Source organism: Ixodes scapularis, unplaced genomic scaffold (genome assembly GCF_016920785.2).
Source record: "Ixodes scapularis isolate PalLabHiFi unplaced genomic scaffold, ASM1692078v2 PGA_scaffold2__306_contigs__length_199485367, whole genome shotgun sequence".
NCBI lineage: Eukaryota > Metazoa > Arthropoda > Arachnida > Ixodida > Ixodidae > Ixodes > Ixodes scapularis.
In genome coordinates, this window is record NW_024609857.1 from 85,526,928 (window position 1) to 85,552,875 (window position 25,948).

Genomic DNA, 25,948 nt, shown 5'->3' on the forward strand with positions numbered 1-25,948 from the left:
GGGCAGAGGGCAGGCAGCGTAAGGCATCGAGGATTGCTTGCAGCTCCAGTGCAAGTGAGGATGGGTGATCCATCGAATACCTATGTTGATCAGTAATGAAAGGGTGGGAAGGGCTGTGGAACGCCGTGGTCCCACAGAACCCCTCAAGTGATCCGTCGGAGTAAACAGTGCACACGCCGGGGTAAATGTCAGGAAGAGGAGGAGTCTTGTTCGTGGTGGGTCTGTTAGTGGTGACCTGGGAGTAGGCCCAGGGTGGCAGTGAGGGACGTCGATGAAGAGCGAGGCTACGCTTGCGTGCCCGGTTCGTCTCCCGCTGTTCAATGAGCCATTCTTTCTTGCTTGGCTCCTTCGCTTTGTTTCGCGCGCTGAGCAAATTGAGCTCGACCGAATCAAGAGGGATCGGTAGCCACGTGTCCATCGTGTTTACAATGACCGGAGTACTTGGCCTCGCCATTCGGACAGGCTTCCGGGGGTTGCTCGTGTTGTTCTCCGCAGCTGCTGCAGACCGGCTTGTCAATCGGGCAGCTGATGGCTTTATGTCCTGGGCGGTGACAGCGCGGGCACACGAGATATCGCTGTTCGTAGCATTCCACCCTTCTCGGGAAGCTCCAATGCATAACTTCGCGTGGCGGATGCGGGGATGCAAAGTGGATGAGGACTGTACCTTTGGAGCTGCATAGGCCGGGCCGTCAGGACATCCACTCCGTCGGCGTACAGCGCCTCCAGAAGCTTAGCCGTGGGTTCGTTGGGTTTGCAGCCATGGATTACTCCCCGAGAGATGCCGTTCGTGGGAACCTGGTGCGTGCGCACCGGGAGTGGTGCTCTCGTCGCAAAGGTAACACACCCATACGGAGGAGATACGTGGCATGCGCGGAGTCGCACGTAGTGACGACGATGGCATTAGAAAGCTTGCTCACTCTCAGTATCTGATGTTTGAGTAACTTGAGGTCACCGGCGAAGCAGCTGATAATGGTCTTCAGCTCTTCTGGGTCTAAGCCCAATACGTCGCATCGTTCTGTGGGCTGTATCTTGATTACATGGGTGCTGAGAGTTACACGTTCTTTGCGGCTTGTGGTGGGTAGGGGTTGCCCCGATGCTTTGAGTTGCGCTCGGCGCTGGGTTCTCGTTGTAGCCTTTTCCCAAAGTCCCTCCAAGTCAGTGGCGTCCGGCTCGCGAGAGCCCATGAAGCCTGGAGACTCGTGTCTGCGTCTTTAAGAATATCGTCGTAAGAACGAAAACATTTTGCATTATTGGACGGGCCGAAGTTCTCCGCGTCCTCGTCCATCTCTTGCGAGGGAGGGGGAGAGGATTCGTACGGAGTGACAGCGGCGTGATCCTGAGTAGCCTGCAGCAACTGCAGCCGCGGTGGCGCAACCAGAGGCGTCGTCATGTCCGGGAGTTAAAACCGCGTCGTGGGTGCGATGGGCCGGCGGCGCTACCGTCACCGTGCCCTATTTCTTGCCGCACTGGGCCAGTAGGCTTAGCGCGGGAGGTTCAACAAAAGGCTCATAAAAGGTGAAAAAAGGCTCAAAATTGAGCAAAAAGTTGCTCACGAAAGCGAGTACAGCTCTCAAAACCACTGGTGAAATCAAAGAAGAGAAGAGATAAGGCCAACTACATTCCAGTACAATCAGGACAAGGCCGCAGGAATGCCAGGATAGCTAGGTTCGACATTGTACATGTACCTTTTTTTAGTACACGGAAGTGACGTCATCACGTCTGATTGGTTGGAAACAAAAGTGACGTAATTTCCCTAGAAAAATGTGGGCGGAGTCGGCAAAACTGGGCGGAGTCGGCTATTGGACGTGAAAACAAAATGACGTTTCGTTTTGTACCGAGTACGTTTCAAAAGGTACTTGCTCGGAACTAGGTGTCATTGGCAGCATGTTTTTGGCGGCGAGGCGTCGCCGTCTCGTCAATTCGACTTTTTCTTTAAGAGATCTTTTTTTTTTCGCCCGAGAGGCTGTATCGGGAACACCGCGATGCATTCGAGCTCCCGGAGGAGATCTTTCGGAAGCAATACCGCCTGCCCAAAATCGTGGTGCGGTGGTTGTGCGACGAACTTCGCGAGGAACCGGAGGTGAGGAGAGTGCGTACCTCGTGGACGGTCATGACTGTGGAGCTTCAAGTGTTGTGTGCACTGCGCTTCTACGGCACGGGGAGCTTCCAAGGCATGGTGGCGAGCGACGAACACGTAGCGCGGGACCAAATGACAGTCAGCGTTGCGGTCCGCGCCGTGTCCGTCGCTATCGTGCGTCGTCTCGGGGTCCAGCCTGGCTGGATCCACTTCCCCGAGACGCCGAGCGAGAGGTTCGACGCGGAGAAGGGCTTCAGGCTGCTCGGCAGGATACCCGGCGTCATCGGTTGCGTGGACGGGACCATGGTCTCCATCGTCGGCCCGTCCAAGAACGGCCCCACCGTCACGAAGGCGGCGTACTGGTGCCGCAAGTACTTCTACGCCCTCAACGTGATGGTGGTAAGTACACTGATGTTACGTTGTCAAAACGCGCCCCAAATCTATAGAAAAAAAATACGTATTGCCGATACGGTTTAAGTATGCCGTTTTATGACTGCGGGCTGTGGGGTCTCACGACTGCGCGAGCGTGTGCTCTACGTAGCATGTGAGCCGTGAGACGCTTCTCCCAAAACTAATACTTGTCTGTTCAAGCTTCAGTAAAAAAAAAAAAAAAAAACATTATTTTTGTTTTAAGGTAGTTAGTTGTACCTTGCATCCAGGAAGGTGTGTTGACATGCATATATCAGACAAAGTAACTTAAAAGGTTCTGAAATTGCGACTGCTTTGTGAACCATAAGTACAATCTACTACTTGTGGGTTCAGGTATTTACATGTCAATATCTCTCTCACTTTCAGGTGTGTGACGCCGACTGCCGGATAATGTGCATCGACCCACGGTATCCCGGGTCGGTGCACGACTCCTTCGTGTGGCAATTTTCCTGGCTCCGAAACCAACTCGAGCAAGGGCAGCTGCCACGCGACGGCCAGTTCCTGCTTGGTGAGCATACTAAATTCATTCCTTACGCACACGGTGGCTCTCACTGCTTGAAAGCCACTGTACCACACGTACTGTGCTTGTTGTGAGGCACACAGACACAGTTGCTGGAACTTCTTGAAGTGAGACAACACCCAAAGTTTGGCCATTAATCTCTGTTTATGTCCACATAACTCTCACACTCTGCAGGCTACAAAAGCCACACTACACCAATCTCACGACAGTGATAGACTGCGCAAGGCATGCAACCGCAGTGCGAGTCGCTGTCCGGTTCGGCCCACTCACTGTTACTGTCTGCCTGTACCCTCTTGCTGGTTGGTTTTTGCATGAAATTGGAGCTCTTTCGCTGATCCCTGGGGGCTCGCCTGGTCGCTTTGACGGTCGTCAGTTGGTACGGAATGAAATCAATTCCTCCTTGGCCACTTGGGGCTCGCCAAATCTGTCCTCGGGTCATCTCTGTCCCACACACTGGATTCTTTTCCCTGACCCTTCTTCTTCGGTCTGCCTATATAGCTCCTCCTATTAGAGCCTCCGTGTCCCAACAGGACCCGACTCCTTTCCAATCTAACCACCCCCTCTCTTTTCCCCATCTCCAACTCCACCGAGGATTAGGAACGAGGTTCGTCGAACTGGCGCCTTATCCCCTTGCTTGCCAAAGACAAGGCCAGCGTGTTCTGCTCTGCCCGTGCCTAAGGTCACGGCCACACCCCCAAAGGCAACAGAGCTTTTATCTGTCGGATGCAAGGGCCTAATAATGCACTTGCATACAACACAGCACCCCTAAGGAATCGTGCACACATCCCATACAACCCACCAGGAAAACACATAGTTACATGCAATAACAGGGAGTTTGCAGGCAAGCTGGTGCTAATTAATTATAATGTAAACTGATACTGTAGTGCAGAAATATTAACACACTTTTAAGTCACACTTAAGTTACATTATAATTGACATAGTTGCACACAGCTGTTTTTGCTGTTTTCTTGCCTTTTATTTTAAAAAGTAAAGAATGTAATATGTTCCATCCTCTACATGTGCAGGTGACAGCGGGTATACCCTTTGGAGCCTTGCTCATCACCCCTGTCCCCGGGAACCACGCGACCTCCACCGCTTGCGGCCGGTTTAATAAGGCGCATTCCTCGATCAGGTCTGTTGTGGAGCGCTGCATCGGGCTGTTGAAAAACAGGTTTCGGTGTCTGCAAAGGCACCGGGCTCTGTATTACCACCCTTCAACAGCCACCGCCATTATTTCGGCATGTGCAGTGCTCCACAACATCTGCCTTGCATCGAGCGAGCCAGAACCGGAGTCAGACTCCAACCCTGAAGAGTCAGAGTTGGAGTCTGAGCCGAGCTCGGACGGTCCTGAGCCGAGCTCGGAGAGGTCAGCGTCGGCTCCCGAGAGGCTGGCTCCTGCCGGCCCTCCGGTCGGCCTTCCGGTCGGCCTCTCGGACAGGGGAAGGCTCTGAGGCAGCGCCTTGTCGCCCGGTTTGGAACCCGCCGCAGACGTGCCCGTGCGGAGCGCCACACGCAAGGAGTCCGCCGCCACGACGGTAGTCCCGACCACCAGGGACACCGTCGGGAAGCCCCTCAGCGCCCTCGCCGCGGTGGTGCCCAGCATGGACGCCGCCAGTGACAGGGAACCTCTCCCCACCACGACTGAGGTCCTGACCACCAAGGACCCCGTCACATCCTTGCCCTCAGTGAAGCCCTCCCCGTGGAAGCCGTAAAGTGCACACTTTGCTTTCTGCTCCACAGTCATGGCCGTCCACAAGCTACATACTCTCTTCAGCTCCTACACCTTGTGAAGTTCGTCGCACAGCCAGCGTGCTGCCTCCGGATACGTGTCGAGTGCATCACGGTGGTATCGATACAGCCTTTTTTTTATTTTTATGAGCAGAAGGCACGAGACGCAGTCGACAGTGACAGAAAAGGTTCGTAGGTTTATTTGCCAGACCAACAGGTCATGTGGATCGCCCCTGCAAAGAACTGAAAATTAATTTAGATTACCTCTAGAAAGAAATGCTTGCTTTAGCAGAGGTTGCTTTCTTAGTTGCTGATTGAACCAGGGATATTGTTGTCGTGGGCATTGTTTCATATTACAAATGCTTCAAAGCGTCCTGCCTTCTGCTCCATTTCATTATCTCTTTTATGGCACTTCATCAAAGTTAGGTGATTGTGTTATCTTAAGACAGTGCACAGGTAGTTTGTTTTGAAAATTGCTTTATTTCTTAAAGAAAAACCAACGGAGCCCTGGACTAAGGGCCCCGACCGGGACTCGTCAGTCTCCTAACCTTTTGAAAAATAAAGTTGTACCACCACCACCACCCCCTGTGACTTTATGAATAAAAGTGTGACAACATGGAATGTAATATTGCAATCATGGAAGTAAAACTGAGCATTGACTGGAACTTTGTAAACAGTTGGGCAATCTGAAGTATATATCACGGATATCTTGTTGAACACTCTGGTCTTATTTCAGCACAATAGTTAAATCTCGAAAGAAAAAACAATATATATATATTCTCTGACTAGCATACCACCATATAAACACTGGACCACTCTGAAAGAATTATCACAGATGTTGCTCCAAACATTCTTATTTGAGCTTTGCAATAGCAAGTTCTCGAAAAATAGAAAAATTATTTCTGACTAGAGATGCACCATATAAACACTGGGTCATTCTGAAGAAATATATCACATGTTTTAAGGACACTATGAAGCACATAGTCTCTAGATTGCATATTGTCAGACATATGACAATTCTACATATAAAAGCCATAAAGACCAAGTTCAATGCTTATGTAAGACAAAATGAATGTAGCTGCTATTGCAACCCATGACTAGACTGCAGGCCTCTTAAGTTCTCAATGAAAAATTTCTCGACACCTGACAGGAATGGAAGAACGCTTCCTATGGTTAGCGACGAGTTAAGAATTAAACGGAGGCTCCTCCCACCTCTTCCCACTTCAGCAGAGCAAAGGCTGGAGAGGAGCTTGCTTCCTCTGTACTGTTCGCTCTGCTAAAGTGCAAAGAGGTGGGAGGAGCTTCCACTTCACTGTTAACCTGTTGCCGAGTATAGCTGCCGCTGTTCGTCAAACACGAGACATGGCTTGCTTGGGCATAAATCCGTTGTTGCCCAGCCAATATTTTCTACTTCCTTCACGGGTCATAGCCAAGGAAAAAGGACTAATCGAGCTCTTGGCAATTGCTGTAATCTGACTATTGCGCCAATCTCAGGCTGCAAAATTAAATGGCCGGCTTGGCCGTGTGGATTAAATAAAATAAATAAATAAATAAATAAATCTAATGTTCACTTTCAGGGGGGGCGGGGGTTGTGACTGTGGCCAGGGCTGCGGCCAGGGCTTCGGCCAGGGGTGCTGCCGGAGCAGCGGCCGGAGCAGCGGGGTGAGCCGGGGCTGCGGGGGGGGCCGGGGCTGCGGGAGGGGCCGGGGCTGCGGGAGGGGCCGGGGCTGCGGGAGGGGCCGGGGCTGCGGGAGGGGCCGGGGCTGCGGGAGGGGCCGGGGCTGCGGGCTGCTCCAGCGCCCTGCTGGCCAGCAGGAGGAGCAGTTGGACCAGGGTGCTGTGGGTGTTTTCTTGTCCCGAGGCCGCCCTGTCAAGGTTTGCAGAGATCCGCTCCAGGACCTCCAGGAGCTGAAATGGCAAAGGAGTTTCATTAACATTGGGCAGCATATTTCCATACACCCACAGTCTGCCAAGACCTTGCTCATGCCACAACTGTGTCATTCTGCACCATTGTGGACATGCACTGCTTTCTGTGGCCTCGTGGCAGCACCTTGGTCTTAACCTTGTTCGTTGTAAGTGCGTGTAAGGTTAAGTTTGAGCCTGTACCCGGCCTTGGAACTCCCTCTCCTCTGCAGCCTGGTCCACGTTCTGCTGCAGCAGCAGGGCCTGTTGCTCCACGGCCTGGATGGCAGCCGCGTCGTGCCGCTCCTGCCTCGACTGCCGGGGGGGGGGGGGGGGGGGGGGGGCGCGAGGCACGGTGGGCCGCACCCACGGCCCCCAGTTTGTCGTTGTGTCTGCCAAGAAACCGAGTATGGGTGATGATGGTGCTCATACCTGCACCACTGATATTCCGCGGTGCAGCGCATTGGTGACCGCTGCCCTGCGCTCCTTGTTAACATGATGGTAATTGTTGAAGTACGTACCTGCTGGTCGCCCGGTTCACCGGGGACCCGCACCCCAGGGGCCCCGAGTGCCGAATCTGTGCCCACTCGAGTCAGGATCCTAGCCAGGGACTGCGCTAGTGGGCGCACGGTGGAGCTCCCGCCCCCGGTCCTTCTGTTGATAACGAAAACGACTGAATAAATTTCATTGCACTATCAGCAGACTACAAAGATTACCTTGCGGTCTCGTTGAGCTGTGCAGCTCGCTTCCGCGCCTTCATCACGCGCCGGGACCAATGCTCCTTCCATTGCTTGTAGCTCTTGGTTGAAGGCCCCAGCGCGTTCAGGCGCAGAGCGAGCTGCTCCCACAGCCGCCGCTTGTCGTCCCGCGTCAGGGCGTCGGAGAGGTCAGTGGCATTGCGCGCGAGCGACGGGTGCTCACACATGAAGGAGAGTTGCTCCTCCTTCTGAGCAGCCGTCACTCGCGCGCTCCTCGTTGGTCCCGCCGGCCCCTCCGCTGCCCCCGGCACCCCCGGCTCCTCGTGGTCCGACCGGTCCGACATTTTGGTTTGAAGAAGGCGCGTGGCGCACATCCCGCATAATATTGGAACAACTTTCTCTCCAATTAATTCTTAAATGTATTGCAAAAGGATACAAAAAAGCGGTTTGTTTTAACCACGCCCAAAAGGTTTTGATTGTTTTTCAATACTTTTACCTGTACTAGAACAGATGCGACGGCCAGCGACGCACAGGATTGGTTGCCGTTCCTTCGCTAAACGCAGGAACTGCTCCCCGCATCGTAGTAAATCCTACCCTGTATCCCGCGCGTAGGGACGCCTCAGGGAATGCGTAGCTACTTCCGCTCGTCGGTGGTTGGCTCCGGACGTCACTCAAACGGGTGACAGGTGTCAAGTTTGCGATGACGTAGCGGCGTCAAAGTGGGCAGAGCCGCGACGTGAGTGTTGCTAGGATACGTTCCTCCTTTCCATTACGTCACTTCCATGTACCTTTTCTCAAATGTCCAACCTAGCGATCCAGGAAACGATTCGAACCAGTCTTCATCGTCTTTTTCAGTATGAATAGAACATTTTCTCAATGCGCTTGCACGAAAGTTCTGGGTAAAACGGGCGCCTCATTCAACGTGATGAGTGTCGTGCGAGATCGTCGCACGCATTCAAGCTTACTCGTGTTTGCATGTGTATCATCCAAATGTCTCGGGCCTCAACATCTGGAAATTGTTCAACTGCTGCGCGTTGTGTACGTTTTCACTTTACGATTATGGGTTCAAACTGGTGTAGTATGTTGTTTCTTGCTTGTGTTGTCTGCAACGTTTCTGCTGCTTTTCTGCCACACGGGGTAGGGCGCCTCGTCAAGCTGCAAGCCATCCAGCTTGACGTTTGACTTCATATTCCCCATCTCTCACCTTTCTATATAAAGGAAAATAAAGAGATTATAAATTTAATTGACGCTGCACCTCTTTGTTCTGAAGGCATAATTTTGGGTATTGTGCAAGGCAAGTGGAATACTTCCACTTTTTTTTTCAACTATTTTTATTATTACATTTTAGGCTTTTTGGGATGCTATGTAACTACTAGCTCCAAGTAGAGGCTGCATTAGCATATAGAATGCTTTGCTAGTCTTGATATGCTTTGGAACAACTGAAAAGGTTATGAAACATTCATGTCAGATACCGTCTCACTGTTGTGTGCCGGTGACAGCGACAAAACCCTAAAGCCATGCTTGTACACCAATTCCTCGCAACCCCAATGGATGCTATGCTGTCCCGAGGCCAAACTTAACAGAAAGCATCGCTTAAGATTTTGTTGTAGAGCAGTGAATAGGATGCTCAAAAGCAAGTTCCTGTGGTTGCAAAGGTACTGGACACAGCAACATCATTTGACTTTCTCCACAATCTGGGCTCGTATAGCTCTATTTTGGAGCCTCCCCCTTGAGCCCCAAGAGTCCGACTCCGAAGACGGTGTAAGCTTTGACAGCAGAGGACAAGCTTTGCAGCCCTGAATATCTGAGCGGTGGCCGCCTGTGCAAGTATGTGCTGCCTACCAGGGTTTCCCTGCTCAAACTTGAAGCCTGGCAGCTGTTGAGGCTACTGCGAGCTTTGTCTCTAGTCACATCTGCGAAATATGCTTGTGTGTATCCGCTTGTGATGTTTTGTCACACTTTGTAACTTGCCAAATCAAGTCGACACGGCAAGTCCCTTTGGCGGCAGAGTGGTCTACTTAGGAAACAGTTCAAGCGGCATTCAATTCTCTCAGGGTCTTTTATAGACCCCAAGAGGATGGATGACGTAGTTTGATGCGAGGGCACTTTTTGTTTGGTCTGAAGCAATTGCTTATGCATCAAAACAACTTATTCCAAGCCTATGGCAAGCAAGTCTGGTATTTCAGAAAATGGTGTTTCATATTAGACAGAAAGAGATAGACATGACAAGTACATTTTCTTTTCTTTTTTTTTTTTATTATTGCTGTGGCGCCTCGGCTCAAGAAACACCGCACCAAGCGTATGCTGTCGGAGTTTCGGTATGACACCTAAAATTGCAGCTTTGTACGTTTGCAATAAGTTGCTGCTTCTGAAAAAGCTTTTTAACATCATGTTTTCGGCAAGGGTAACCTGCCAAAAAATGCAAATTGCATAAGCGAAACACCAAGGCATTACAACTGAGAGAATAAAAGAGGGCCTCCTCATGGGTGGCTTCTTGTTTCCTATGGACTACATAAGCATTCTGTCTCTTACAGTATATTGTTCCAAGCATAGAGAAAAAAAAATATGAAGAATTAACTGTGGTTGCTGGTATCTGGACAATTGGACTTCCACCGCCGTATCACCGTTAATTGTGAAATTTCTGGTTCCCTGTATATGAAATATACAACCACATCAGAAGTCGAGATAAGAGTCTCGGCACATAAACAATAGCACGAATATTTCTTGACCCGAAATTTGTATTTTATGCATGACAATTTTGTCGGGTATGACCAAGGTAGTGCTGCAAATCGTTTTTCCTTGCTATACTGAAATCATGACAGACGCAAAATGGTGCCTAGGGAGCATGTTTTATTGTGGATGGAAATTCTGCACCCCCATGAGGTGCAGCACGAGTTTGGTCAGTGAAGATGACTGCTGGGTATATGCAGCTGCTTGTTCTTCCGCAGCCTTCAAACAAAGTGCACGAAAAGGGTAAAGCTAATAAAAATGCGCATTTTTAAAGAGAATGTTACAGAATTACATAGAACAAGAGAATCCCAGAGGTGTGGTGAGCAGTAGTGTATGGCATACCACTGCATTTACCTTCTTTTAGAACTCTCATGCAGTGCTGGAAATAGCAAGAATGTGAGACTCCTGAAAGGGTGGCGAGGCCCGTCATGCAGTAGACAACACTGCTTTTTTCGTGCCACCCTCAGTTTGTATTTCAAGCTGAAATAAACGCCGATTGATATTTGTTTATGCGAGCACCCACCTAACCAAGGAAGTGCTCAGACCAGCAAACTCATGCTGTCGGTTTTCCAGTACAACACACAACCTATGAGACAAACAGCCCTGAGCAATGTGCATCTAGCTTGATCTAATTGCTTTGCAGCAGACAGGCCTGCTCTGTCAATCACATGAGAAATGGAAAGGTGTTGGTGGAAATCACTCACTTCGAAACACAACACAAGGCCAGAAAATGAAAAGGAGCGAAAACACAAGAGTGCTGCATTCACCTTCCTTTATGCTATAACTCTCTGTCGTAACTGATTTCCAATGACAAGCTAACTGTTGTTCCCATCAATGTTTTTGGTGCTGTGGAAGTCCAGCCCTTCCGCATTGCAGTAAGCAAGCAACAAAGACTGTGAGCACGAGGTGCTCTGGCGATGTAACTGAATAAAGCAAGGATGAAGAAACTCGGCCTAGAATAACTCATTAGTGCCATATGACACAGGTTTTCTTTTCACGGTTCTCTAGACAACGCTTGCCAGTCAATTTTTGACCTTGGCTGCGCTTCTCTACAAAGAGGGCATTCAAGGTGCATTCTTGGGTGCCCAGCAGCATGTGCAATGCAACCAGCTGCTCCTGCTGAGTGGGCGAGAGGCCCTAAACAGTGCAGTTGGGGGAAGTTCAGGCCCTCACCATCCAGGGTGGCAGTGTACAGCTCCAGCGGAAAAAGATTAGCACAAGGGACCGATGACCGGAGCGGCAAAATCGCGACAGGCGGTGCTAGTGTTCCCGAACGCGCTGATAGCGAGTGTCAGTCACGTTCCATGTCTCAAAGTGCAGGTGGCCGTCAGAAAATTGAGGGATAATATAGCTTTCGAAATGCGGGCTTTAGGATGAGCTGCTCTCTGCCGGTTACCACCGCGTGTCGCGATTTTGCCGCTCCGGTCGTCGGCCGCTTGTGCTTATCTTTTTCCGCTCCAGCTGTACCTGATGACTGGTGCACAGCTGACATGGCACAGTTTCAGTAGCACGCATACATGGTTTGCAGGTCATGTCATGTCAGTATAAAAGACACAACTTTTGGGTACTTCCAAGGGCGCCGTGCTGGTGACCACCACTTGGTACTTGTCAGATGCGGGTACTGGCAGAGGCTGCTCATATTGCACGCGCACGCGCGTCTCCGAGCAAGCGTGCCCGTGGCCGAATGGTTGTCGTGCTTAGCTTGCACACAAAGGGCTGAAGTACGATGTCTGGCCGCACATGCACCTTTTTTATTTATTTATTTATTTTTTATGTTGCATTCTTGTAAATTCAGGAACCCCGTTGCTTGTTCACAGTCAGGATGTTCTACGCGCCTAACTTTCTACGCCGATTGTTCCAGAAGCCCACGCATATACATGAGGGGCTCCGTGTGACAATACAGAGAGTCTCGCTCTTGCGCTCGATCGTGCTATTTTACCGATCTTCGATGCCTGTGATGCTACCTCTTTGTATTTTTGTTTTCGGTACAAGTTTGCCAAATAAACGTTTAGTTTCTGTTCATTCGTCACCTGATCATCTGTCATTTGTGACATTTCGGTGGAGGTACGGGACATTAACAAAAAGGTGCATGCGCGGCCAGAAATCGAACCTCGGCCCTTTGTGTGGGAGCCAAGCAGTAGAACCATTCGGCCACGGGTGCGCTTGCTCGGAGACGTGCATGGCAATATGTGCTAGCGCAGGCACTTGGGCCGGGCCTAGGTTGAAGTTGAAACCGTCAAGTGATGACGACAAAGTATATCCGTGTCTGTCCAGTTAAGTACGGAGAAAATATTGCCTTGTGTGGTGGCAAAAACCATCTGCTTCTTACTCTCAACTGGACTTTGACAGACTGTGATCTCTAGCCAAAGGTGGAGGAATTGAATGCCTGAGTGCAAAAAATTAAGCGAAGTATACAAAACTGCATGCCGATGGTTTTGCCGAGTTCGAGAGGCAATGCCCAGCCAGGTGCATCCTGCTTCCACAGCCCTATGCACCAAATAGTTTTAGAAGTGGACCTTCTATATAAATAGCAGACACCGGTCTTGGAATTAGCGAGCCAGTTTTGTCTTAGTGTCATTCTCTTGTCAATTTCAGGGTGGTGGGTAGATGTGGTATTGCCGGGAATGTTTGGTGGAAGTAGGCCGCTGTTGGGAAACAGTACCGGAGACAGTCTTTTTGCAAACTGACACTTAGTCGCATCCGTTGGATCTGCTGTCTTGTTCGACACAAAACTCAAGTAACCACGTGTGGATTGCTTCTGCACCTTGTGTACACTTAAGTTTTTGTGAGTCTTGCTGAGGTGTCACCTTGCTAGAAACATCACCACGTTTGGACCTACAGCCACCTTGGGAGCTACCGACCAGGCACACTGTTAATGACAGCCTTTTCTACCTTCCTCATAGTTATGCACAGTGCAGGTCATGTTCACATTTGTCTGCAATTGCTGGGATGGGTACAAAAGCTGTCGCTTTGGGCAATTGGTGCCAGCACAGTTTATTATGATCACAGTGTAGCAAAGCTGCAACCACGGACCATCAGTGGCCATCAGGACATGTATCATGCATAATACATGACCTGACATAGGTGTAATCCACATATCATGGAGATGAATCCAGACTGTTTTTTGTACCTACCATTTGGTGGTGGTGGTGGAGCTGCCATCTGTGCTGGGTCGTCAGTAGCACCTTTGGCCACTGCAGATGAGTCCTGCATAATCCAATGAAACACAAGTTAACGCACAACAAATAAACTGCCTTTCTGGTTATGCGTTAATGTAATGCACCATTGCCTGCACCATTGGCTGCACCTCAGGTATCGGAGTGCTTCATGCACTGGATAAATTGTCCCGTGAGCTTGAGCGCTGCGATCCGAGCTTTCGAAGAAACATTACGAGGCAGCACACTAGTGCAATGTCAATAGGACCAAAAACACGGTGACTGTAGCACTTTTAGCGGACCCTTACCGTGTTCTGCGGTGGCCTCCAAAGTTGCAGCGCGAGTTCCCAGTAGTGATTCCGCTGCGCAAGGTAACGCTGCGCTAAAACCGCCCATTTCGATTTCCAGCAATTACCGCCACTGCAGCCGAGATGGCGTGTCGAGACGGACGAGGCGCGTCCGCCCTCGAAATCGTGCGCCTTCTCCCGCGCTCTTGCGAGGAATCTTCTCATTGGAGCCAGCATTCTGTCCTACTCCCGGAGTCCAGCGACGACAGTTGGTTCACGTATTCCACCGGACTGATGTGTGGCAATCGCGACGTGACAAGCTTTGAAAAAGCCCGACTGGACAGCTAAAATTTCAAAAGAGAGGCGGATCTCCGTACAGACACACGAGCACTTCACGCTCGACATTGCGCCGTCGGCCATAACGATTCATTGCGATCGCGATGCAGCTCACGCGTTGTGATTATCTAAATTGTGTCACTTATGTAAAAAGACATGATTCATGCGACCTAAACTTAATACCAGTAATTGGAATTAGATTGTATGGAATTTTTCATTTTCAGAAGTTAAACATGTTCCTTTTGCAAGACCCTCCGATGTGACGTTGCACGTTTTCCTCTAGGGACATTTTTTGGGTTCAAATCCCGATGAAGCTACAACTCAATCGCCACTCTTCGTCAACGTCATCAACGCGCCGCGATAAAGTTCCCTGCCAGCTGGTTGAGATTAGGCTCCTCTCACCGGCGACGTCACGATGAAGTTTCTCCATCGCTTTTTCCAGCATAGACAGACTAGAGTTCCTCGATATGCTCCCCCGAAGGGAGTACCGTATGTAGCTATATACAGGAACTCCAAGACAAACTGGACGTCAGCGCACAGCTTTTGAAGCGGCGAGGACCCGAAACACACGTGTTCGCTCGAAAGAAGTTTGTTTCGGCGTCTCGCCGCAGCGGGGCGCCAGTCACGTGGCTCTCCTCTCATCCGACGTCTGCCGCTCCACTTATTTCATTTCGGCCGCCGCTTCTCGCAACGATCTGCCAGGCTTCGTGAGCACAATGGAGGCTATGATCATACTTGATCATACCAAAGACAGTTTGCATACAGATCCGAACGCGAGTCACCGCGAGATCCCTGCTTCGAATGCTGCATGGCGATGAGTTCGAGGAGAAACCTTTACAATTGGCATTCGAACCGCAGATAATGCGTTGACCCGTGTTGACAGCCTGTCTTTTTTATGATGCATGAGCGGTGTCACCCCGGCTTTAAGGTAACGCCTCACGAACATACTAGTCACAGACAGAATGAAAGCGACAGGACGTGTCAGCCGAAGGAGGAGGAGGAGGAGGAATAAACGTCTTTATTTGCCTGCAGAGCTAGGTCAAGCCTAGCCGGTGCGGCCCACACCATCCGACGCCCCAGCGCAGGGGGCCCGAGGTCGGACCTGCCTGCGCAGTAGACGCCGGGCCTGCTGGACGACCGCTACCTGGAGGTCCAGGCTACTAGCCATCACCCCGGCTTTGATGTCCGGCGGAAGCCCACTCGACGTGGCCGCCTCCGCCGGCCGAGTTGCCCAATCTCCAGAACGCTCTCCAGACCTCCCGCCGCGCTCGAAATAAACAAGAGGCCAATGCCTTGTCGAAGAAACCGACCTCACCAGTCAGTTTAGCAGCGCCACCGCTGCAACAACGCATAGAAAAAACTTTAGCCTTTTTCCACGTGCCACAACCTTGCAACCTTGCAACATCACGTGCATAGCACGTGATGTTTCGGGCACTGCCGCCTGCCTCCTGTGAACTAAAGTTATAGCGGCCTCACGGATGCGCCGAACGCTTAGTGAGATCGGTCTGCTGAAGGTGGGATAACTGAAGTTCCTCTCTGGGCCTTTCTACAACAACACACTTTGCTGCTTTGTTGCGGGTGGCGGAGGGCTGAGGTGAACGAAAGAAGGCGCCTTTGGTTCAAACGAACAAAAACGTTTATTAATGAAACACACGTTGATACGGATACAAAGGAACGCTATCGTGACGAGCGTTTAAAGTGTTTACAGAAAATGCACGAGCACTCATGGAACACTAATCTATTCTTTCTGCATCCTATACAACCGATTAACGCAATAAGTTTTAATCGTATTACGTCATATGTTTAAAACGTTGGGACATGCAAGGGCAATACTCTACCACAAAACATTATTTTATTAACTAACACAATTTCCTGTTCTCATCCAAATAGTCTGCTTCTTTGGGTGAATATCAAAATATAATTAGGCGTTTCAGTTTCTAACAAGTCAATTGAATTAAAAACTTAATTTGCTCACCTGGATTTATTTCTGTTGTTATAAAGTGTGAATATTCTCAAATATCTTCATAAAATAAAATAATGATTCATTTAGACAGTAACAGAAACTTCTTCACGACACTGGCACCATGGCTATTACTTATGACGTAGACTTAGCGACGTTTAACTACAGGCGCGAAGCGAGAAGCTACAGCGGTCGTTGAATTTAGACTGCCGATTCTAGACTGCGGAAAACATACGCTCTATTTAATGTGATTGCGTGACTAAACAAATCAAAGCAGTACTGAGAATAGTGACGCCCATGATAAATAGGCGGTTACAGTAGTGCACACCGAATGTGTACCTAATTCTAGAGCATAATTTTTTTTCTACTGAATTTGAAATTTTTAGCGGGAAAAGTGACGTAACAGGCTGAAGTCGCGTGACCTATACACCTCTTCAGTTACCGCTGAATTTAGTTATTTATGTCACGTTACGTATATACTAGTTCAAGTGATGTCAAGCTACCTAGTGTCACGTGACATCCATTATTCAGCGGGATTTCGAGGTGAAATAAATAAACATTAGGTCTTCACTCTCCCGGAACAACTGACTAAAAAATTGTAAACGAACTCTCCTTAAATATCGCCTTTCATGCGTTGTACGTTTTGTAAATAAAGGTCCCGGTTAATTTTCTGTTTGTTTACAAACACTTCCACTAAATGCGTAGCAGGTTTAGTTAGCATAAAATTGCCGTTAATACAGTCCCCATGATTCGAAAAACCTGAAATAAGGTGGGAAAGCTAACATACGATCACGACATCCTCGTTGAAATTAGTTCGGCTATGAACACGAGCAAAGCGAACAAACAGCCTAGAATGTACACAACCACGTAGTTATAGAAGGGTACGCTCGCTATCTGCTCAGTTGAGTGGTGTTCTCTCGGGGCCGTTTTTAACAAACTCTGAAGGAGCATTGCCTCTTCTGCGGTAAAGAGTCCTGCTTCCGCGGCTGCCCTGGCCAGTCTTGACAGCTCTCTGGAGTAAGGAAAGTCTTTGGAGACGTAGGGTGCCATGAAAAAGCTGTCAATGCAGTCCTCAGCTGCGGCCAGTCCGGACGTGGGTGCTGTCAAGAGCAGTATCGGGTCCAGGAAGCGGATGTAGACATGGGTGCCCTTCGCCGCTAGTTGGAGGCACTTGCCCTCACCAAACTTTTGGCTGCAGTCGAGGGAACATTTCTCCAGGAGCTTCCTCAGAATGGTCATGAGGCTGGTGGTGCCGATGTTAATCAGGTAGGCTACACCACTTTGCCGGATGATGCAGGGGAGCACTTTTCCTTGCCTGAGGAACACCTCTAAGTCTCTGGACGTCTCGATGCTACGCCTGAAGGCGGGGACGTTCGCGCGGGACGTGATCACGGATGTCACGTAGGTGCTGAGGCAAAGGGAACCCAGGATCCACACGGCGAAGAGGATGCTGGCTGTAACGCTAGAAAGAACGCGAGGCGTCACGGAACTCCTCGCCACAATGCAGGAGAATAGAAAAAACACCGCGTCGGCCATTCTCGCATCTGTGTCGAGAAGTCGGCCCTGCACCTTGTACACACACAGGAGAAGCAATGCATTGAACGCGAGGAGCAGAACGAAAGTTGTCGACCTCTTCAGAGTGTCTTTGGCGCTGACTGATACTTCAGATTTCTTCAGGCTGAAAAACGTAAGACAATTCGCTGTTGTGATAGCTACAAACTGTATGTAGTGACTTTTTTGCAAGATCGTCAAACTAGGATATAGGAAAATGTCTATTCTGCGAAGGAGGATGTCTTTCACGGCTGGTTGTGAAGTGTGGTTGGTTAAGTTGTCGCGCGGTGATAAGGGTTTAATTGTAACACTGACATTAATCAACAGAAGCGCTTTCAAGATGGTTCGAGCGAGGGCGGAAAGATGATGATTGTACACACGATTTCCTCTGGTACCGATCAAAGCTGATCCAGCGATGAAAGAGCGATGTTTCATAGCGGTCCAGCCCGTGCTCGAGGTGTTCTGGAAAAACGATCTGTAAGACATAACTACTCGGTCAGTGCAGTTGCGGTAAGGGTACAAAGCAGCATTAACCGTACTCTCATTGATGGTGATGACATTACAGGAGGCTCCAGGAAAAGTTGTGTACGGCATCGCGTGTTCTCTCTCTTGAACGAAAAGGAGTCGAACCAGCGGCATGTACCAGACACGGTTCTCAATTCTGCGCATGATGTTTGTCAGCACATGAATAGATGACGGCAGCATGACGACGATGGTGCTTCTACTTTCTCGCGAATGCCTCTCGAGATCCCTGTGCAGCTGCGAGGTGAACGTTGCGCGTACCTGAACCGGAATAGCCAGTTGAGAAGACCACCGGGTAAGCTCTTCGACGCTGCTGCCTTCCCTTAATAGAATCACTGTGTGGGCCCGGGAAAGCTCGAGAAATTCATTCACAGTTGCCAAAAGAGCAGGCTGGAGATGGAGCGAAGGTCCTACCATGACTCCCAGAAGAAAGAAAAGGACGCTAATGACCTTCATACTGGTGAAGGCAGGATACCTGGTGGCACTTGTCAAGGCTGCGATCGCTTCGCAAACTGCTCTTTCTGAATTTCGCAACTTTATATATAGGCGGCTTCAGTCCGAACGTCAAATGGAAAGATGCAACCGTCTTCAGGTTGCCAACGAAGATACATTCACTTAAAAACATCAATAAAACATGGGAGCTCTTTTTGACAACACGTATATCTGTAACGAATAGACACGTGGGCTCTGAAATGAGGCAACGACACTCCCCTAGCGTCAATATTTACAAAAGAAGAGGTCCGGGGCACTATATCGACCACACTACTCTCCGTCGGTTTTAAATTTAATACCATTATTTTTATGGCGATCACATATTGTAGTTTCTCAATGTCGACCTTTTTTCTATTGCGGTAAAAGAGAGACTAATTATTGTTTGCTAGTTCTGTGATACTTTCATTTCCCATTTTATTTTCGGAAATCAATACACTATATATCCAGAATGCAATCGTAAAAAGTTGACAGTTTCCAGTATCGACCAGCCTCTCACATACAAGGGCTCTGCGCGTCAGGTGCCGGAAAATGTACTTCTTGGAAAGCGCTGAAGACACCATTCATTGATTCTTTCAATGAAAATATAATGAGAGACGCTGGAAGAACGTCTATCGGAGCATGTGATCTGGAATCACAAATTATATATATATATATATATATATATATATATATACAGGGTGTTTTTTTAAGCTTAACAGAATTTTTAAAGAGAAACCATGAAAGCTAGGTTAATGCGGTCTGCGCGGGTGAGTTATACGGCCAGGGGGACATAGTATAAGGGGCTAATCGTAACGATCGGTCTGCTAATTAGTAAAAATTTGTTAATTCACTTTTTAATTAGTGAAAATAGAGATATAGTTCCAATTATAAACTCGCTCAGTGTCACCAAAAACCACTAAATCAGTAATTTTCAGAAAAACTTTGAACGCGTGAGAAGCGTAGTTGTGCACTAAAGTTACCGCTCGTGGAGCAGGTACAAGGCTGGGGCTAGATAAGAGACGGAAAAATTGCGCGGGCGCCTTATCGCAACCGCTAGCTTTGTACGTGCTCCACGAGTGCTAACTTTAGTGCACTACTACGCGTCTCACGCGCTCAAAGTCTTTCTGAAAATGTCTGATTTAGTGGTTTTCGATGACGCTGAGCAAGTTTCTAATTGGAACTATATGTCTATTTTCATTCATTAAAAAGTTCATTAACGAATTTTAACTAATTAGCCGACTGATCGTTACGATTAGCCTGCTATATTATGTCCCCCTGGCCGTATAACTTACCTGCGCAGACCGCATTAATCTTAATCTAGGTTTCATGGTTATTGAACAAAAATTCTGTTAAGCTTAAAAAAACACTCTGTATATATATATCAGTCTGTCGAACCGAAAAAAATACGGGTTCGGTTACGGTTCAGGTTCAGGTAAATTTATTTTGTTTCGGTTCAGTTCCGGTTCGATTAATTCGGTCCGCGAACCGGTTCAGAAATTATAAATGACAAATTGCATCATCCAAAATAAATTACAAATAAAACATCTGAAATCAGCACATACGAAACGGGATACATCGTAGTGTAAGGCTCAGGGATTTCTACCAGGAATGGTTTCTTTATGTGCACTCAATAGTTACCTCACCGACGTTTACGCATTATCAAACTCCACAGCCTTTTCTTTTCTCATTCCGATGGAAGCAAGCTTCAAGAACTCGCGCGTTCTAGAAACGTGTTATGAAATGAGCACACAGCAGCATTTAGGATTTACGAGATTAAAGAAAAATGAAATCCCGTGACGCGATTTTTTTTTTTTTTCCACAGCCATCCAATTTTTTTTTTTCCGTGCAAGCCGCGACCAGCGCAATACTGGTTCCTATGTCAAGATTCATGGATGCAGCGTTTGTCGAGATTCATGGATGCAGCGTTTATATTCCTAAGACTGAGTGGAGAAGAAAAATATGTAAGCGAGGTGTGTGTCAGTTGACGGCACTTAAAAAACAAATGGCATTGATAGCACATTCATTGTCAACAGCGCGTGGCCGAACCGTTTTGACATGAGCCGGTAACCGTTATTTTTTTTCCGGTTCAGTTCCGGTTCGGGTTCATCGCGATAACAATATAACGGTTCGGGTTCAGTTCCGGAAAAAATACCGGTTCGGTTCCGTTTTTCGGTTCAGTTCGGTTCCGGTTCGACACCCTGATATATATATATATATATATATATATATGTATACAAGGGTGTTTCAGAAAACGCAGGCCAAATCGCTCCTGCAAAAACTACTTATCACAACGAAAAAATGCTTGTGGCGTTTTGGTCCTGGGCCAGGGGCCCATTTAAGAAAATTAATAACGTCCCGAATAATTAACTTGCTCATTATTTTTCCGTAATTAACTTGTTTAATATTCCGTTTAAGGGCATGGTTTAAATTAGAAAATTGCTCCGCATCGTCGAAAACCACTAAATCAACAAATTGGAGAACGATAGAAGGCACGCGAAGCACTTTACGGCTTTCTGAAGAACCGCACAAATTCGACGGGTTTTTAAGTTTCGGTTTGTCATCGGAGCGCATCTCCGTTCCGACGGCACCGCGCCCCGCGAAGAGAAAATGCAACCAACCTCTGCTGCGCTGTCATCGCGCGACGCACCAGAATCTGGTTGCACCGTCTCTCCACGGGGCGCGGTGCTGCCGGGGCCGAGATAGAGTGCTTTCATACACACGCGCGCTTTTGCTTGAGTGGTGACATCTCGGCCATTTTTCCGCCCAATCGTTCTTTCTATGCATTTTGAAGTGCGCGCAATCCGGCGTCACTCAGCACGAGCGCATAGCTTTGGCTAATGCATAGACGCCATTTTACCGCCCAAGTCACGCACCAAGTGCGCGAGAGCGTCACGCGCTGGCACATTCAGGGTAACAATGGATGTCTTCACCCTGAGACAGACAGATATGTAGGCACCCTAGGCCGAGATGCGCTCCGATAGCAAACCGAAACTTAAAAACCCGTCGAATTTGTGCGGTTTTTCAGAAAGCCGTAAAATGCTTCGCGTGCTTTCTATCGTTCTCCAATTTGTTGGTTTAGTGGCTTTCGATGATGCTGAGCAATTTTCTAATTTAAACCGTGCCCTTAAACACAATATTAAAAAAGTTAATTAGACAAAAATAATTAACAAGTTGATTATCCCGGACTTTAATAATTTTTTTAAATGGGCCCCTGACCCAGGGCCACAACGCAACAAGCCTTTTTTCGTTGCGATGAGCAGTATTCGCAGGAGCGATTTGGCCTGCGTTCTCTGAAACACCCTGTATATATATACATATATATATATATATATACAGCTGTTTAACAAAGCCGCGATGTTGGAGCATGTCATGAAGAATATCATAAAAGAAATGTTGTGTCTTTTTTTTAATTTGAAGATTTAAATATTTCAGTAGGTTTCTCGATTCAATAACGAGACAACCTCATTTTTACAAGCATCTCTCCCGCCTTTGACGAAAAAAAAAAACTGAGAGAAGTAAAAAAAAAAAGATCAGATTGACGGGAGTATATATGCATTGTGGCTTGGCAGTTGGAGAAACAAGTAGAGTTCTAATTTACAAAATTTGTCAGCTTTTTTTTTTTTTTTTCAAAAACCTGTTTTGAATGTTATTTTTCACGAGGGGGCAGCACTGAACATTACGCGAAGTAATGAGCTGGAGCCCCACAACATCAGAGAGTCGTTTCGTGGGACTTTATTCATGCAGAACGAAATTAAATAGCAAGACCTATTATAATGCTCCGCATTCGCACATTCTAAAATGAAAATTATTTTAATGGCTTATCTGAAAAAAAAATCGACACAAGAATTTTATGATTACATGTTACTACGGTGTCTGCGTTTTATGCATGTTACTAAAACGTAGTTATTTTTTTACATCTATAAGTCCTTTTCATGAATAATTAGCACAGATGTTGCGTAGCAAACATGTAAAGTGCTTAAAGGGTCGGTGCAACGATATTCAATACGAATGTATTGAATATACACTTTAAACGAGCTGACCGGCACTAGTAGGACTCGAGCAGACTTGTACGTAATCCGTTACAAGTAACGAAATTACTTGTAATCCTTTACATTTATCGGTGATTTAGTAACGGAATAATTACATATATTCTAGAGTAATTTTAAAGTAATTCCTTACATTTTTTACGCAACAGATTTCTTGTAATCCGTTACATTTTTTTAGGACCAGCACACCCCCCCCCCCCCCCCCCCCCCCTTTCTAATGAAAAGGTTGGTTTTACTTTGGTAAAGGTCGAGGCGCAGTGACACTATCACGCGAATTGACCAGCGAAAGGGGAGGCTTGGCACTCTTCAGTTCCGCAAAGCCTTTTTTTGCAACACCAAGCCCCTGATTCTATTTTTTCACACCCTAACCACGACGTCAAAAAATCTAAATAACCATTTCTACAAAAAAAAAGGGGGGGGGGGGGGCAAGTTATATCTGCTTTTTTTAGTGTGTGTGTGTGTTTTTTTGTTTTTTTTTTTGCGATCGAAGGCGGGGAGGGGGAGGACACCAAGTGACTGTGTGCCTCTTCGAGAAGCTCGAGGCGGTAAGTGCGCAGACAATAATTAGCAATGTCCCTCTCGGTTATAGTGACTACGACCATTTTATAACGTCACAACACGAGACAACGCTGCGTCTACCCTAAAGTCTGCTAAAAGGGATGTGATGATATGTGAAGGTGTTATTGTCACAAGCATCCTCGTTCGTTGCTGCACACTTATTATCTTCTCTTAGAAACAGAATGTTTTTTTCTTTTCTGCTTCCTTCACCTTATTTGACCCTGTTTTAAAAGCTCCTTACTTTTTTGTAGTTCAACTTGTAGGGTTGGCTCACTTTATTTATGAATTCCAGCCAAGTTATCTGCGTCTGTCACCCTTTTTGTGAGTCAGCTTCTTGCGAGCACTTTGAAAATGGTAATAGTCTTCGTTTTTTCTTCTTCCTGTGTTAACCCCACCGGACGCATTTTATCTCAAGCAGAAATTTTTACAAAGAAAACATAATGGTGGCTGACGTAGACTTGATATTCGGGGCTTGAGGAGAGAGTGAAACTCGTGAGTGGGGTCATAGTGTGGCTTACTTAGAAGTTAGTACTCTACCCTTTACTGCCCTTCACTACCTTCACTTCACATCAGCGGTCGTCTATCTGAAGAACACCGGAGTAAAGCGCGAAACACATGTACGACGAAACCTTCCGATCCGACGTGCGGACTGCCGGAATGACCTTGGGGGGAGAGGGTTTTCGTAGCATCGGAGAGCGTTGAAAACCCTCGCCTCCGACCGTCGTATTGCGCTGTTGGACGTCGGATCGGGCGGTTTCGTCGTACATGTGTTTCGCGCTTAAACTGCAGTCGGTCCGTGCTCCGTGCATTTTAGAACGGCACCAAGAAAGGTACACACGGCAAACGTGCGTTTACATTTCCTTGTTTTAACTGACGTTCTAATGAACTGTTGTTATAGCTTTCCTGGGCCCGTTTGCTCGAAGCGCTAACCGCGGCTAAAGTTAGACGCAGTACCTAGGAGAGGGATTTTTTTAAATCACGTGACTGGCTCGGTAGGGACGCGGGGAAACATGGCGGTGCCCCAGTGAGTGAGCGCCGCTCGCTTTGGAAATAATATGTCGTTGTAGCTGCAATATTGGGCACGTTAGTCAGCAACGAATGGCGCAGGAGGCTTTCGCTTTGCTTTAACTCACTTAAACCGCAAAGCATGGGTAATGACATCGCCGCATTGTTTAGATAGTGTTTCGATTCTGGGCACTCCTAAGCCTAAATGAACGCGATAATTGTCGGCATGGCAACGTCTTTGGAAAGCGGATTATTCATAGCACACAAAAGCAGACGGCGTCCCAACAGACCTTTTTTCTAAATTATCCAAGCACCGATGTGTATGCTACGACTGTAGTTGCGCGCGTCGCACGTGTTGGCGTCTGCAGTAGTAACCGTTCTAAAGCAAAAAGTATAAAACAAATTTTGCCTCGCACGCGCGTTCGTTAAAGCCTTGTTATGATTTTTTACTTCAAATCTTTTATTAGAGGAAGGCCAGCGCGCGTGAACCGTAGAATTACACTTCCAGCGTGCTCCTCGCAATGCTTGGATAATTTAGAAAAAAGTTTGTCGGGACGCTGTCGCCTTTTGTGTGCTGTCAACAATCCGCTTTCCAAAGACGTTGCCATGCCGACAATTATCGCGTTCATTTAGGCTTAGGAGTGCCCAGAATCGAAACACTATCTAAAAAATGCGGCGATGTCATTGCCCATGCTTTGCGGTTTAAGTGAGGTATGGCTAAGCGAAAGCCTCCTGCACCATTCGTTGCTGACTAACGCGCCCGCTACTGCAGCTAGAACGACATATTAGTTCCAAAGCGACCGGCGCTCACTCACTGGGGCACCGCCATATTTCCCCGCATCCCTACCGGGCCAGTCACGTGATCTCAAAATCCCTCTCCTAGGTGCTGCGGCTAACTTTAGCCGCGGTTAGCACTTCGAGCAAACGGGCCTGGGTGTTCTTTTGTCCTCGATAACTTATATTTATATATTGGAACCTCTTATTCACCAACGTCTCAACCAAGACTCGGCCTGTTCAAAACCAAAGAAAGAAGAATATCGAGCCAAACCTTATTGATTATTTACTTATCACCTTACAGTTACAGACTCTATTAAAATTCTCGAATATCAGCCAACGGCTCCAACGAGGAAGCTTTGCTCTATCTTTAAGCTAAATAGTACTTCAATTGCTTCGCTGAGAAAGCTCGATCAATGCAGAGCATTAAATATTCGTGGGGCACAATATGGCACTCCCATCCAGTGCCTCAGTTCAAAGGGTGTTCTTTCATTTTTTACTGAAATGTCGACTGCTACAATCGACATTTCAGTAAGAAATGATGCAAAATGTCTGACGAGACTTTCGAGAGCCAGCTGTTGCTCAAAAAACTCAAGGTCAATAAATGGAACAGGTGGCAACAATAAGAAGTTGAATAGCCTTCTTCCCTTTGTTTCTTAATTGAGGAAAGCATTGTTGAATGTAACGGATGACTTTTGGGGGTAACGGTCACTTACTTTTCTGAGAAGATAATTGTAATTGTAAAAAGATTACAATTTAGCCTTTATTATTTATAAATGTAATTCCTCACTATTTTTCAGTAACGTGTGCAAGTGTGGATTCAAGGATACTAACACGGAACGCCGCTGGCCAAGAAATTCTTTCGTTGCGGTGTAATTTCAAGGACAAAAGCGAGCGTTTCATTTAATCTCTCCTTCGCGAAACTTGACGACGTAGCTGGGCGGTAGCAGTGCCGCCCGGTGACGATATTTAAATGCAGCTCATAAATTGGATGAGCATTGCGTAGGAACTGGATTTGGGCTCGTGATAATTGATAGCTCGAGAAACATTCGGGTAGTGGCCCGTGTCCAATCGCTGCGATGACGACAATAGCCGAGCCATAACAATGTCTGGAACTCAGCGCGTGTACTATGCTTTGCCAACCCCAGCGTGTGACTATGGTCAACATTGGTAGCATATTATCGGCACCAGATCACGTG